Below are 12,379 nucleotides of genomic sequence, written 5' to 3' on the forward strand. Positions count from 1 at the left end.
TGGGTACTCTCTCTCTGTCAAAACCCTAATTTGTGGTTCAAAAGATCTTGGTAAGAAATTGTATGATTTGATTATAATGATATCTTTAAATTAAACCGTTGGAATATGATGAAATTTGAGTATGTCGTAGTTTACCTTGTTATAGAAGTACAATAAAAGTTTCACGCGGATCAGGTCACGTTTGCTACTGCAAAGCTTGCACAATATATGACTATGGTTTGCTGAGTTTAAATCCCGAATAGGGGACTGATTCCTATTTATCTCATTCTCCGCTTATCGTACAAAGCTGAAATTTTAGTATGATATTTTTATATATGAAGGTTACCTACTGTAGAAATTTCATGAAGTTCTGATCACTTTAGGTACACCAAAGTGTGAGAAATCCGGAACTGAATTCTGTATGCACGTATTGAAAGTAGTCGGGTTCTGAGTAATGTATCTTTTTAATGAACCGTTCGAATGCTATGATTTTTGAGTGTGTTGTGGACTATTGAGTTGTAAGTGTACCGTAAAAATTTCAAGAGGATCAGGTAAGTATTAGTACTGCAAATATTGGACAATCTGAAAGTGTATTTCGGTGAAACAGAATTCCTTTACAATTATCTTCATAATTTGTTATGTCATCATGCATTAATTGGCTTGATACTTTGCATGGGTGTCATTGAGAATCACTATCACTTGTTAAGTCATCTTATTTAGACACATACTTCTCTTCTATTCTATATGCCAAAGTTCAATACAGTGGCGTACTTCATTCCGTATTGGCGTGTTTTAGCCAATTCATACGGTGTTTTTGTTATAATGATATCTTTAAATTCAACCGTTGGAATATGATGAAGTTTGAGTATGTTGTAGTTTACTTGTTATAGAAGTACAGTAAAAGTTTCACGCGGATCAGGTCACGTTTTCTACTGCAAAGCTTGCACAATATATGACTATGGTCTGCTGAGTTTAAATCCCGAATAGGGGACTGATTCCTATTTATCTCATTCTCCGCTTATCGTACAAATCTGAAATTTTAGTATGATGTTTGTATATATGAAGGTTTCCTACTGTAGAAATTTCATGAATTTATGATCAATTTAGTTACACCAAAGTGTGAGAAATCCGGAACTGAATTCTGTATGCACGTATTGAAAGTAGTCGGATTCTGAGTAATGTATCTTTTTAATGAACCGTTGGAATGATATGATTTTTGAGTGTGTTGTGGAATATTGAGTTGTAAGTGTACCGTAAAAATTTCAAGAGTATCAGGGAAGTATTAGTACTACAAAGATTGGACAATCTGAAACTGTGTTTCGGTGAAACAGAATTCCTTTACAACTATCTTCATAATTTGTTATGTCATCATGCATTAATTGGCTTGCTACTTTTCATGGGTGTCATTGAGAATCACTATCACTTGTTAAGTCCTCTTATTTAGACACATACTTCTCTTCTATTCTATATGCCAAAGTTCAATACAGTGGCGCACTTCATTCCGTATTGGCGTGTTTTAGCCAATTCATACGGTGCTTTTGTTGCAAGGAGTTGCTAAGGGATTTTCTTTGATTAACAATTTATCTAAGTAGCTCCGCGTGTTAGTACTGTGTAATCTAGTATCACATTTTTTTATCATGTTTACATTAGACTGTTTGGTGTTATTACTATCCTTGCTTTGTTAAGTTCTAGTATTAGTCTAAGTACTAATGTAGCTAACATGTCACACCATAGAATGGAAAAATCCATCCAACCTGCTGAAAACAACAAGAAGAAAAAGAATGTTAGGAAGAATAAGAATACGGAAACGGAAACGGAAGTGACTACGAATTACAAACAATGGACAACTCGAGAGACTGAGAAATTATTGGAACTGTTGGTAGAAGCTACACTTGAGAAGAAGAAAGACACTAGTGGATGTTTTACTAAGAGAATAGTGGAAGAGGAGATACTTCCAAAACTTAACCAAGCATGTGGTTGTGACAAATCTTTTGAAAACTATAAAGGGAAACATAGATGGCTGAAGATTGTTCGGTGTTGTGAAGTCTCGTTTCTTGATCTTTAAGTCTCAACCTCCATTTCCATATCAGGTGCAAGCGGAGATAATGACAGCTTGTGCAGGCCTACACAACTTCTTACGAAAAGAATGCCGTTCAGATGAGTTTCCGGTCGAGGAAGAGGAAGATAGTCATCCATCAACCCTTGTAAATGACGATGAAATTTTGACACAACAAACTCAAGAACAACAACGTCAAGAAGCTAATGCATGGAGAAAGAGTATAGCGGATGATATGTGGGTAAATGTTCGTGAACAAAGGGAGTTAGAATTGTATGCAGACCGTTAAATTGAAGGGAAAAAAATTATCTCGTTGCACAAAATAACATACTATTGATACAGAGATATGATCATTTTCATTTATTTTTTTCTTTTGATTAAAGATCAATGTTATTTGCAAATAAGGGTTTATTGTTTCTTAAAAGAGAATGAGTTAGGAGTGAACTCTCTCAAACTCCCCCAAACTCCCTCTAATAAACTCTCTCAAACTCCCTACACTCCCCCAAACTCCCTAAACTCAAAAACACAAAACTCTCTCAAACTCCCTACACTCTCTCAAAATTCCTGAGATTTAAAATACACTCAACTCCCCCGAAATCACTCGAGGACTAACCCCTGTTCATTTTCATAGTGTTTCAATCAAGGGATCCTTTAATCAAGTATGATTTCATCAAATCGGGTGACTATGTGTCTCATATAATTAGTTCCTTTTGATCCTATAGGATTATTTCTAGGTATTTGGGCTAAGAATGATGCCCAATTTTTAGCTGATGATGATTGGGTTTAAAAATGAGTTTTTTTACGGACTGATTTCTGCTTTGGCATCAAGATGCTGTTGGTTTGGTCAATCATTAGAGATTAAGTAATGAAATTCGTGGATGACCTTAATTTAATCAGGATATACTGTCTAGTGTTGGTGCTACTCTTACATATGTCTTAAATGTATAAATGTTCGCTTATCATTTCTCAAACATGTCTAATGTTCTTACTCTAACCGTGTTCTCTTTTCTTTCTTTATCTCGAATTTGACCTTAATTCAAAGGTTTATTTCTTAGCAATTGCATCTATAAATTATTTAAATTATTAGTTTATATTTGTTTTAGTGATATGAGGGAGGGTATGAATGATTCTTACTTGAATTGTTATCACTTGGACTTGGGTCATTGGGTGATTCTCCTCTTGAATTTTTACTGATGGGCTTAAACTTGCCACTGAATGAAATTCTATCGTCAAATTCAGACAACTAACTAGACTCATGCTCTAAGTCGGTGAAACGGAGGTTGGTTAATTGATCCTTCTGATGTGGTTATTATAAGAAAAAATTGTCTCGCGTAGTGGATCAGTACCTAGCTGAACTAGGGGTGTAAATTCAGGCAGGCAAGGCCGCCCGGCCCAAAAACTAAGACAGGCCGGGCAGGCCCGGTTTAATATTTGTGATCTCGTAAACAAAGTTAGGCCGGGCAGGCCGGGTAAAAGTGGATAATTTGCTACCCAAAGAATGCTCAAAACCCGTTTTTTATACAGGCAGGTCAGATCGGGCCGGACAGGCCACTATTTTGAATTTTTTTCTGTTTTATTTTAAGTTTAAATTTTCAAATAAATGGTATTAAATTTATTTATTTTTAATACAATATCCTTTCCTTTCTAACGATGTATACCGTAACTGATAGTATTATTTTATATTTAAATTACAATGACAAACTTTTAATTTTAGCCTATAATAAATAATTAAATAGAGTACAACAGACTTTCTAATAAGAAAATATATTACCATTAATGTTTTGAAAAGGTTATTTATAAGTAAAAACAACTATATATGTTATTTTTCTTGACACAAAATTGACAATTATAAAATGATAACTTTTAAGTCTTTTTAAGAGGATATTAAATGATTAATGACACATAAAAGGCTTTCAGGCCGGGCACCAGACCGGGTATCAGACCAGGCATCATAATTAATTGCAAAGCCCGAGACCGCCTAATAAATTAATCTAGGCCAGGCCGGGTGGCCCATGACGGGCCATAACAGGCTTTGGGCTACTTCGGGTACAGGCGGACTCGGGCAGGTGCAGGCAGGTCGAGTACTTTCGGGTATTATTTACACCCCTAAGCTGAACGTTGTCAGCTACAGTCCAGAACATTGTTATACATGATTCATGTGAAGTTGATGTCCATCGTTTAGGTCCTTGAGCTCTTGTTACCCCTGAAACCCCTCAAACACTACTTTTCGTAGCGATTAGCAATGTGTCCCAAGGTTTAAACTTGCCTCAGCAATCCTAGTCATATACTTCAACCCTGAGTAGTTCCTTCCTTACTGTTATCTCTTGCTTCTCTCTCTTGTTTGTTGCTTAGAATTGGATCTTTTCTTATATGTACTGTTTTTGCGGGCATTTTAGATCTTTGCCTATATGTAATGTTTTTGCAGTCATCTGATTTGTGTGGGTTTAATTTAAGAAGTTGATTGTCTATTTAGCTAGTGTTCTTCGTTCTAATCTGTGTAGGGCAAATGTGTTTTCTTACTTTGTCTTCCTATTTGCATAAAATTATATTATCGTGTTCAAATTTTTCCTCTGAACAATAAAGTTTGGCGCATAGTCTAGGTTGCACTTGTTCTGCAGAATATAGACATGGGCTTCATTGTTTAATCTCTCTGTTCTAAACAGAAGGCCATTTCATTGGTATTAAGGTAGTCACTCACATCCTTTTTGTGGTTTTCAGTTATTTTACCCCATCATATTGGAACCAATTAAGGAAGGATGCTCGTTAATCTTTGCAGCATAAATTGCAGTTAAAGGATCTGTTAAAATCCTTGAGAGTTATTTCGTCCAATAAAGAATGGAAAGGGAAACCTTTCCAGTATTGCATATTTCATTCTTTCCATGGAGGAAAACATTCCAGTTTGACTGCTTTTTAGCCAGAATTATTGGGAACAATGATATAAGCGAGTCGAACAAGCCTCAAAGTTCAATTCTCTAAAGCAAGCCTGAGCGCTCATGTAAATTAGGATGGACATATAAGTGACAGTGTGTTTCTTTTTTTTCTTACGTTTCCAGGAGTGTTTAGTATAAATAATGGCTCAGCATTATCTACATCTATTTTGTGTATGTGTTTGATTGTAAACTAAGATTGTATTTCTAGTTTGATGAGCTGGTGGCTGATTGTTTGGTTGAATACTCTGTTACTAAAAACGATGCAGGATCTATTGGACCAACTCCCAGGCGAAAGGGATGGTGTAATAAATACCATTAGCAATCTTTGAAACTGCAAAAAAATCCTTGTGGCGTGGAGGGAAACTTTTGAAGTTTTGTATTTCAAAAAAGGATTCTACCATGTCCCATTGTTCAAAAGGGCAGCATATCGAGGTACTTCCCTTATTTGTCTTTAATTATTTGCCTTTATATGTAATATATTCAAGTAGGTGGGAATTCATAAAACAATAATTAGAAAAGAAAACTTGCACTGTAACAATACAAGTGGCTCTAAAAAAGATTCCCAGTATTCATCACACCAAAGGCTCGGACTTCATAAGACAAAGTAGAAGGTTTTTACGGAGCATTACAGTTGTGTAAGAATGTATCACAGCTTGGGCTTCAGGTTTGTTTACATTCTACTTATGTTTTTTTTGCTGAAAAGGGGTATAACGTACACTGAACTAAGAACAATACTTGTTTCTCTTATTCATTTTCATTTGTTCCATGATTGCGAGCTACTTTCATAGGTATGGACTAGTCAACTAACACTTAGTAGGGATGATTTTGCCAATATTTATTTTTTTCGTGCAATGTGTCGTATATTATTTTTCTCAGTTGCATTTTGAATAGGGATTTCTATGACTACTAGTTCCCTAAATTGACGCGGGTTAGGATGATTTCTTTTTTTGGTCCTGGCATGTTTTGGATGGGGATCTTATTTTGTTTTGAAATATGATCTGCTTCGCAATAGCCAAGTGTCGAGAGTGCTTTGCTGCAGGAGCTTCCAGTGAAGGCTACAACTATAAGAATTCTTCTAAAGATATCGAAAACTAGACCTTCAAACTAAGAGGCAGTTGAAGTTGCTAAATTTAGTGCGTTGAAGTTCATGATTTTTCTTCTCTTGTAATGGAAGAATGACATTTCATTTAATTTATCCTTTGTTCTATCATTTGTTGAACCTTAAATTATGAAATATTCTTTCAGAAATACAATTGTTATTTTAGCTTTGTTTATCAATTTAAAGTTGGGTGTATGATGACAGTTTAACAGATAATATGTCGCATAATATGGCTTACATGACAGTTTTATCTAGATATACTTGGCTGTTATGACAAGTTTATGAGAAAACTGTTACCCAAGTATAAGAAATGGTGTTTTCGATGACAGTTTTACACTAAAAGATGTTACCGTAACTTGTCAACAATAACAGTTTGATAAAGAAACTGTTACCTTAGTAGAGGAAATCGAATTTTCGATGACAGTTTTATTAAGAAAATATCACGGTATCTAGTCAACAACGACATGTTTATGACATAACTGTTACCTTACAGTCATGTTTCTGTAACAGTTTCTTAAAGACCTTTCGTAACAGGGGCTTTGGTGACAGTCTAATTTTTTTCAAAACTGTCACATAAATACTTTGGTGACAGTTTGGAACTGTTACCTAAGCCCATTTTTGAACTAGTGTGTGGTATAGTAAATGAACGATTCAATAAATATGCGATAAGTTCACGATTTACCTTAATAGAAGTTCCACCAACCATTGTCTTGAAGTAGCAGAGATTTTTGTCGGCTGCATGAAGGTTGGCATAAAATTGACGCACTATTTCAGGATAAACTTCCCCAAGTCCATCATAGATGTTACCCCACTCATATTGCTTCATAAACTGGTGAAACTCGGGTTCACTGACAGAGCGGCCACATACCCTTTCTACAACAAATCTCCCCTTAAGAAATTTCACATACTTATTTCTAGCAGGAATGCTAACAAAGTTGATAAGCAGACTAGAATCACAAAAGGGTTGAGAGGCATCCATACCAATTTCATCATCTTCAAACTCATTATCACTATCAACAACTCGAGGATTCGAGCTCTCTCCACGACATAAACGTTTTCTAGAACCCATGTTGATGAACAAGAAAATATTGAGAATTGATAGTGAAGAGACCTACTTGGTCCGCGAACTTGTACTAATGGTGACGCACGTTCATGCACATGGAACACAAAAAGAGTTTTGATCCAAGATGAAAACCCTTTTTCTTGATTCAAATCATTTAACAAACGAAAGAAACTAAGAGAGAATTGACGAAGAAGGATGAGATACACGAACTGTTTCTCTGAGCTCTCAAACTAAAGAATAAGATGAGCACAAGAAGAGATTCTTCTTCTTTTTAAGCATCGAGCAAACCAAACAACACGTTTGCGGACTGGATTTGGTACTAGAACGGTTCGTGAACCAAAGTGTGTGAGTCGCACGTGCTGGTAAAGGGTGTGTTTGGTACTAGAATCATATGCATAACAAGACCATATTGTCTGCATACTATGACACCAATACAAGGCTTCCTTCCAACAACTTCTACACTTCGAAGTATTGAACTTATTCCACATAGTATTTTTTCCAATACTTTCAAAGATTATAATCAGAACCAAGGATTTTTTCTGATCACTCTGTTTTCGTCTTTTATGTCGATAGTTTTTTATATTATATAGGAAGAACTCTTTAGGAGGATATAACCTTCTGACCTTTTCATAAGGTGTACTAATAATTTTACCTTTGTGAGGTATATCAGAAACTGACCAATAAAAAGATTCATGCTTTGAGATACTACAGCCGGAAGACTTCGATTTACATCTGACATGTGAATCAGATAGTTTACAACTCATTTGATCATACAGAGGAGAAGTATTGCTTACATTGATTAATAAATCAATATCGGCCTCAACATGAATGTTATTTATCATACCCTGATTTAACCTATCAAGAGACTCATGTTCCTTTAGAACTAAAAGGTCAACATCAGGAGTTAGGCTTCCAGGTCTCTTTTCAATTTCTGAAAACACTTCAAGGGATTTTGAACCTGGTGAAGGTTTAGAAAAGAATTCTTCTACTGAAAAGATAAAATCAGATATGGAAGAAAATTCTTCAATCCCTGGATCTGGTGTTGCATTTATTGAGATAACACTTCAGTCAATAGATTCAGATCACTACAAACACAGACTTATTAGGTCTTTAACGTGTTTGGCTGCTTTGATACCAATTGAAAAAGCGGGGGTCTAACAACACCACCCAATATTTCGCTTAGCAATATGTATGGACAAAATCCAATATACTTTTTATGAGAATCAACTAGACAGTCAGACTCAATCAATAAAAAGATATATCTAAGAGTTTATATCTCCATCTCTCGATTTGATTTCTATTCAAGCTAAAATCAATAGCGAGTCTTTATCAAAGAGAGATAACTTGGACGGTACCAAAGACCAATGTCCAAGGATCAATCAACTACAATCAACATCCAAAAGTTGGATTAGAGAAGTTGATGATCTTAATGCACAACCTGTATTATTTCTATTAAATAAAATATAATGCGGAAAAGAAATAACACAGACACCAGAAGTTTTGTTAACGAGGAAACCGCAAATGCGGTAAAATCCCGGGACCTAGTACAGATTGAATACACACTGTATTAAGCCTCTACAAACACTAGCCTACTCCAAACTAACTTCGGACTGATCTATAGTTCAACCCCTACCAATCTCCCATTGGTACAAGGTACAGTTGTACTCCTACGCCTCTGATCCCAGCAGGACACTGCGTACTTGATTCCCTTAGCTTGTCTCACCGACAACTAAGAGTTGATGCAACCCAAAATCACAGACTTGATAATAACGAATCTGTCTCACACAGAAAAGTATATCGAAAGGATAAATCTGTCTCCCACAGATAAACCCTAGGTTTTGTTCCGACTTTAGATATAAAATCAAGGTAACAGGAACCGATTGATAATCCGGTCTTATATTCCCGAAGAATAACCTAGATTAATCAATCACCTCTCTACAATCCTTCCTGACTATACAAGAGGATTGTCCAGGAATCACAAACAGTGAGACGAAGATGTTTGTGACTTCTTTATCTTGCCTATCGGAGAACTCTCACGATCTCAAGCCAATCAATCGATTGTACTCGTACGACAGAAGATGCAAGATCAGATCACACAACCACGATAAAAGTAGTATCGGCCGGGCTTCACAATCTCAATGAAGTCTTTAAGTCGTTAACTCGAGTTTAGAGAAGAAACTCAAGAGTAAATGGAGATCGACTCTAGCGAGAGCACTAGTAGCACACAGACGTGTGGGGATTAAGTTTTGCTCTAGCTAGAAGTCTCCTATATATAGCCTTTCAAATCAGGGTTTTTCCTTAGGTACAAAGCAAACTCTATCCACCGTTAGATGAAAACCTGATTTAGATTCAAGCTAATATCTCTCAACCGTTAGATCGAAAGACATATCTTGTCACACACACTTGGGTACACGTTTACTGGGTTTGAGAAAACCATGCCCAAACGAGTACACGTATGTTGGTTCAACATGATAACCCAAAAGGTCAACCATATGAGCATCTCATATTAATCATGTTGTTCTTCACCATAACTAGTTCAATTGACTCAAATGAACTAGTTAAGATTTGTTCACTTGCTATGAGATCTTATGTAACTACACAAGACACAATTGAAGCAAAGTTGATTCAATTCGATTAGAATCGGCTCATGAACATTATAACCACGGTTTGCGTAAAGTATTCCTTAATAATTAATGTTTCATGTTCAGAGCACATCTTTAGATCATAACCTCTTAAGCTCACAAACAAGTTCGCGGACTTAAGTTAATCGGTTGAGTTTTCCAAACTCAGCAGAAATTCTCGGGTCGAGAACTTCCGCCAGTTCGCGGACTTAGGACACAAACGAGTTTTTGGAAATCCCAGCAGAAATTCTCGGTCGAGAACTTCTGTCAGTACGTGGACTGAGTCTGCGGACTTGGCAAGCCAATTCCACAATCCTACGGATTTCTCTTGATCAACAAAGTTCGAAAACTTCGGTTCAAGAAATACATGTTCAGATAATCTAAACTCTCATTTCAATCACTGAAACATTCTCAGAGGGCGATATTCAGTCGTGAAGAATAACAGACCTTTCTCGTCAGAGCAATTACCAAAGTGATTGAAACTTTCATGACTTTCGTCACTAGGTGAAGATAAACCTGATCAAAGCGAAACGCTTTACCAACACATCATTTCGAGTAAAAGATAAGCAATGAATACTCAGCTCGAAATATCTAGCGTATATGATCTAGTCTATATAGCATACAACTTTTGTCTCATAAGAAGTAGGAGAAGAATAGATAGACTTTCGAGTGATAGATAAGTTCAAGTCTTCACATACCTTTTTGTTGATGAAGTTCCACGGTTCCTTGGTGTAGATCTTCGTCGTTGTCGTTAAATCACCATAAAGTCCTCGAGCTCAACTACATTTTTCCTATCCTAGTCCGAGATTTAGTTAATAGACTACAAATCAAGACTTTATAGTTTGATCACTAACATTGACAAACATGCTTGATATAGCAACGCATGCGAGATTGACCGAGCTATGCTCTAACAATCATGAATGAAAGTTTCAAGAACACTTATTAGATTATGTTTATATGTATAAGCAGTGAAGTGTTATTTTTCAGATCGTCAATAAAATCCCCTCGTATTCGGTTATGCCCAACCCATTGATCATGTTCTATAGAAGGAGCAAATCACACATTAAATGTTTCATTTTTTTAAAACAATTATTTTATACCCATTTAGAAATAAGCATAAGCTAAAACAATGTCGTTATCCCATTTTTTATTTTTTGTTACTACCATATCTGGGTTAATCTGGAAGGCACTAGTTCATGTTTCTTCAACCATAGACCCTTATCAAGAAAACAACTAAACCGACGTGAACACAATCAAGGGATTAATTTCCCATGGGCCCTATAGATATCCTATAGTATATATCATAAACCTCGGGTGTGGGGAGCACACTCTACCATACAATATTCCTCTATCAATGGGATCACAACGAAGGTGCGGATGTAAAGTTTCCTCTGACGGCTTTCTGAATATTTTGCTAAAAGATGGTTAATCATCGATACAAACTCCATCATGCATGTATCCTTTGTTAGATAATCTTTATGCTTGCAGAGAAATTTGCGTTCAACACCATCATTACCAATAAAAAGTACATGAGAAGCCAAAAAACAAATTACGAAGGTGAAATTATATTTAACACTATGTACCATCTCAGAGATCTTATGGCAGTTATGGAAGTCCCTCCCCAGAGATCATGCCAAGAACAAACACTATCTGACTTCTAACAGTGTGACCGTGTTCTAACCAATACACTTGGGGTAAATACCAAGCATTGAAGGAATCCATTGATCGGTGTTAAGACTCCATCATATAATGGTTAGTGGGACAAGTGGTAAAGTAGTAAGTGATGCGACCACAACAGATCCTGTGACATCCACATGAAAATTGAATAAAGATTCTGCGATGTGAACATTGGCCTATTGGCTATTTCATTGTAACCAACAGAACGACAGGGCTTCGCATATTGAAGCCAACAATTTCCAACACAAGCATCAAAATAATTGGCACTGAAAACTAGCCTCCAGAGATGGCTGTGTGAACCGCATTCAATTTTCTGAGTCCTGTGTTACTTTCTTGAATCTTGGATCATCCTGATGGAAAAATGTCTTTAAGAAATAATTATTAACAAGAATACAATGGAAGTCTTCCAGTTCTAGTAGCAAGTGAAGCTTTACCGCAAAGGAGTAAGTTCGAGCATAAGAATCCATTCCAACAACAACAAGAGGAGCAAGCGAAGCTTGTTTAATATGAGCAATTATCTCTGCAACTGAGACCTAGTCGTTCCTCATTATTGCTTGCAGGATCCTGACAACATCCATGTCAATGTAAGCATTGTTTTCGAAACGGAGAGCTTTCTTATCAAGAAAACAAATCTAGCGGAGGATGCAGTAACATCACAGACCAACCATTTAATCCAAATTGATTAGATCTTAAAATAGTTGTTTTATAACGTTGCCAGATCTAATATGCTCGAGTAACCCCCGAGGAAAGTACTTTTCAAAAAAAATTGCAACAAATAATCTTCTTTTGAAGATCATGTCTTTCGGCCCAATATTAAGCATTTGTCTGATAATGGACCTGCGGATCAGACCATATGTATCTATAGAAAGGTCCACTCAGCTAAGACTGACTTGCCATCTTATGTTAGCAGTTCGAATCCCTGCGGTGAACATTTCATATTTTTTTCTTCTTCTA

This window comes from Papaver somniferum, chromosome 7 (assembly GCF_003573695.1).
Source record: "Papaver somniferum cultivar HN1 chromosome 7, ASM357369v1, whole genome shotgun sequence".
NCBI lineage: Eukaryota > Viridiplantae > Streptophyta > Magnoliopsida > Ranunculales > Papaveraceae > Papaver > Papaver somniferum.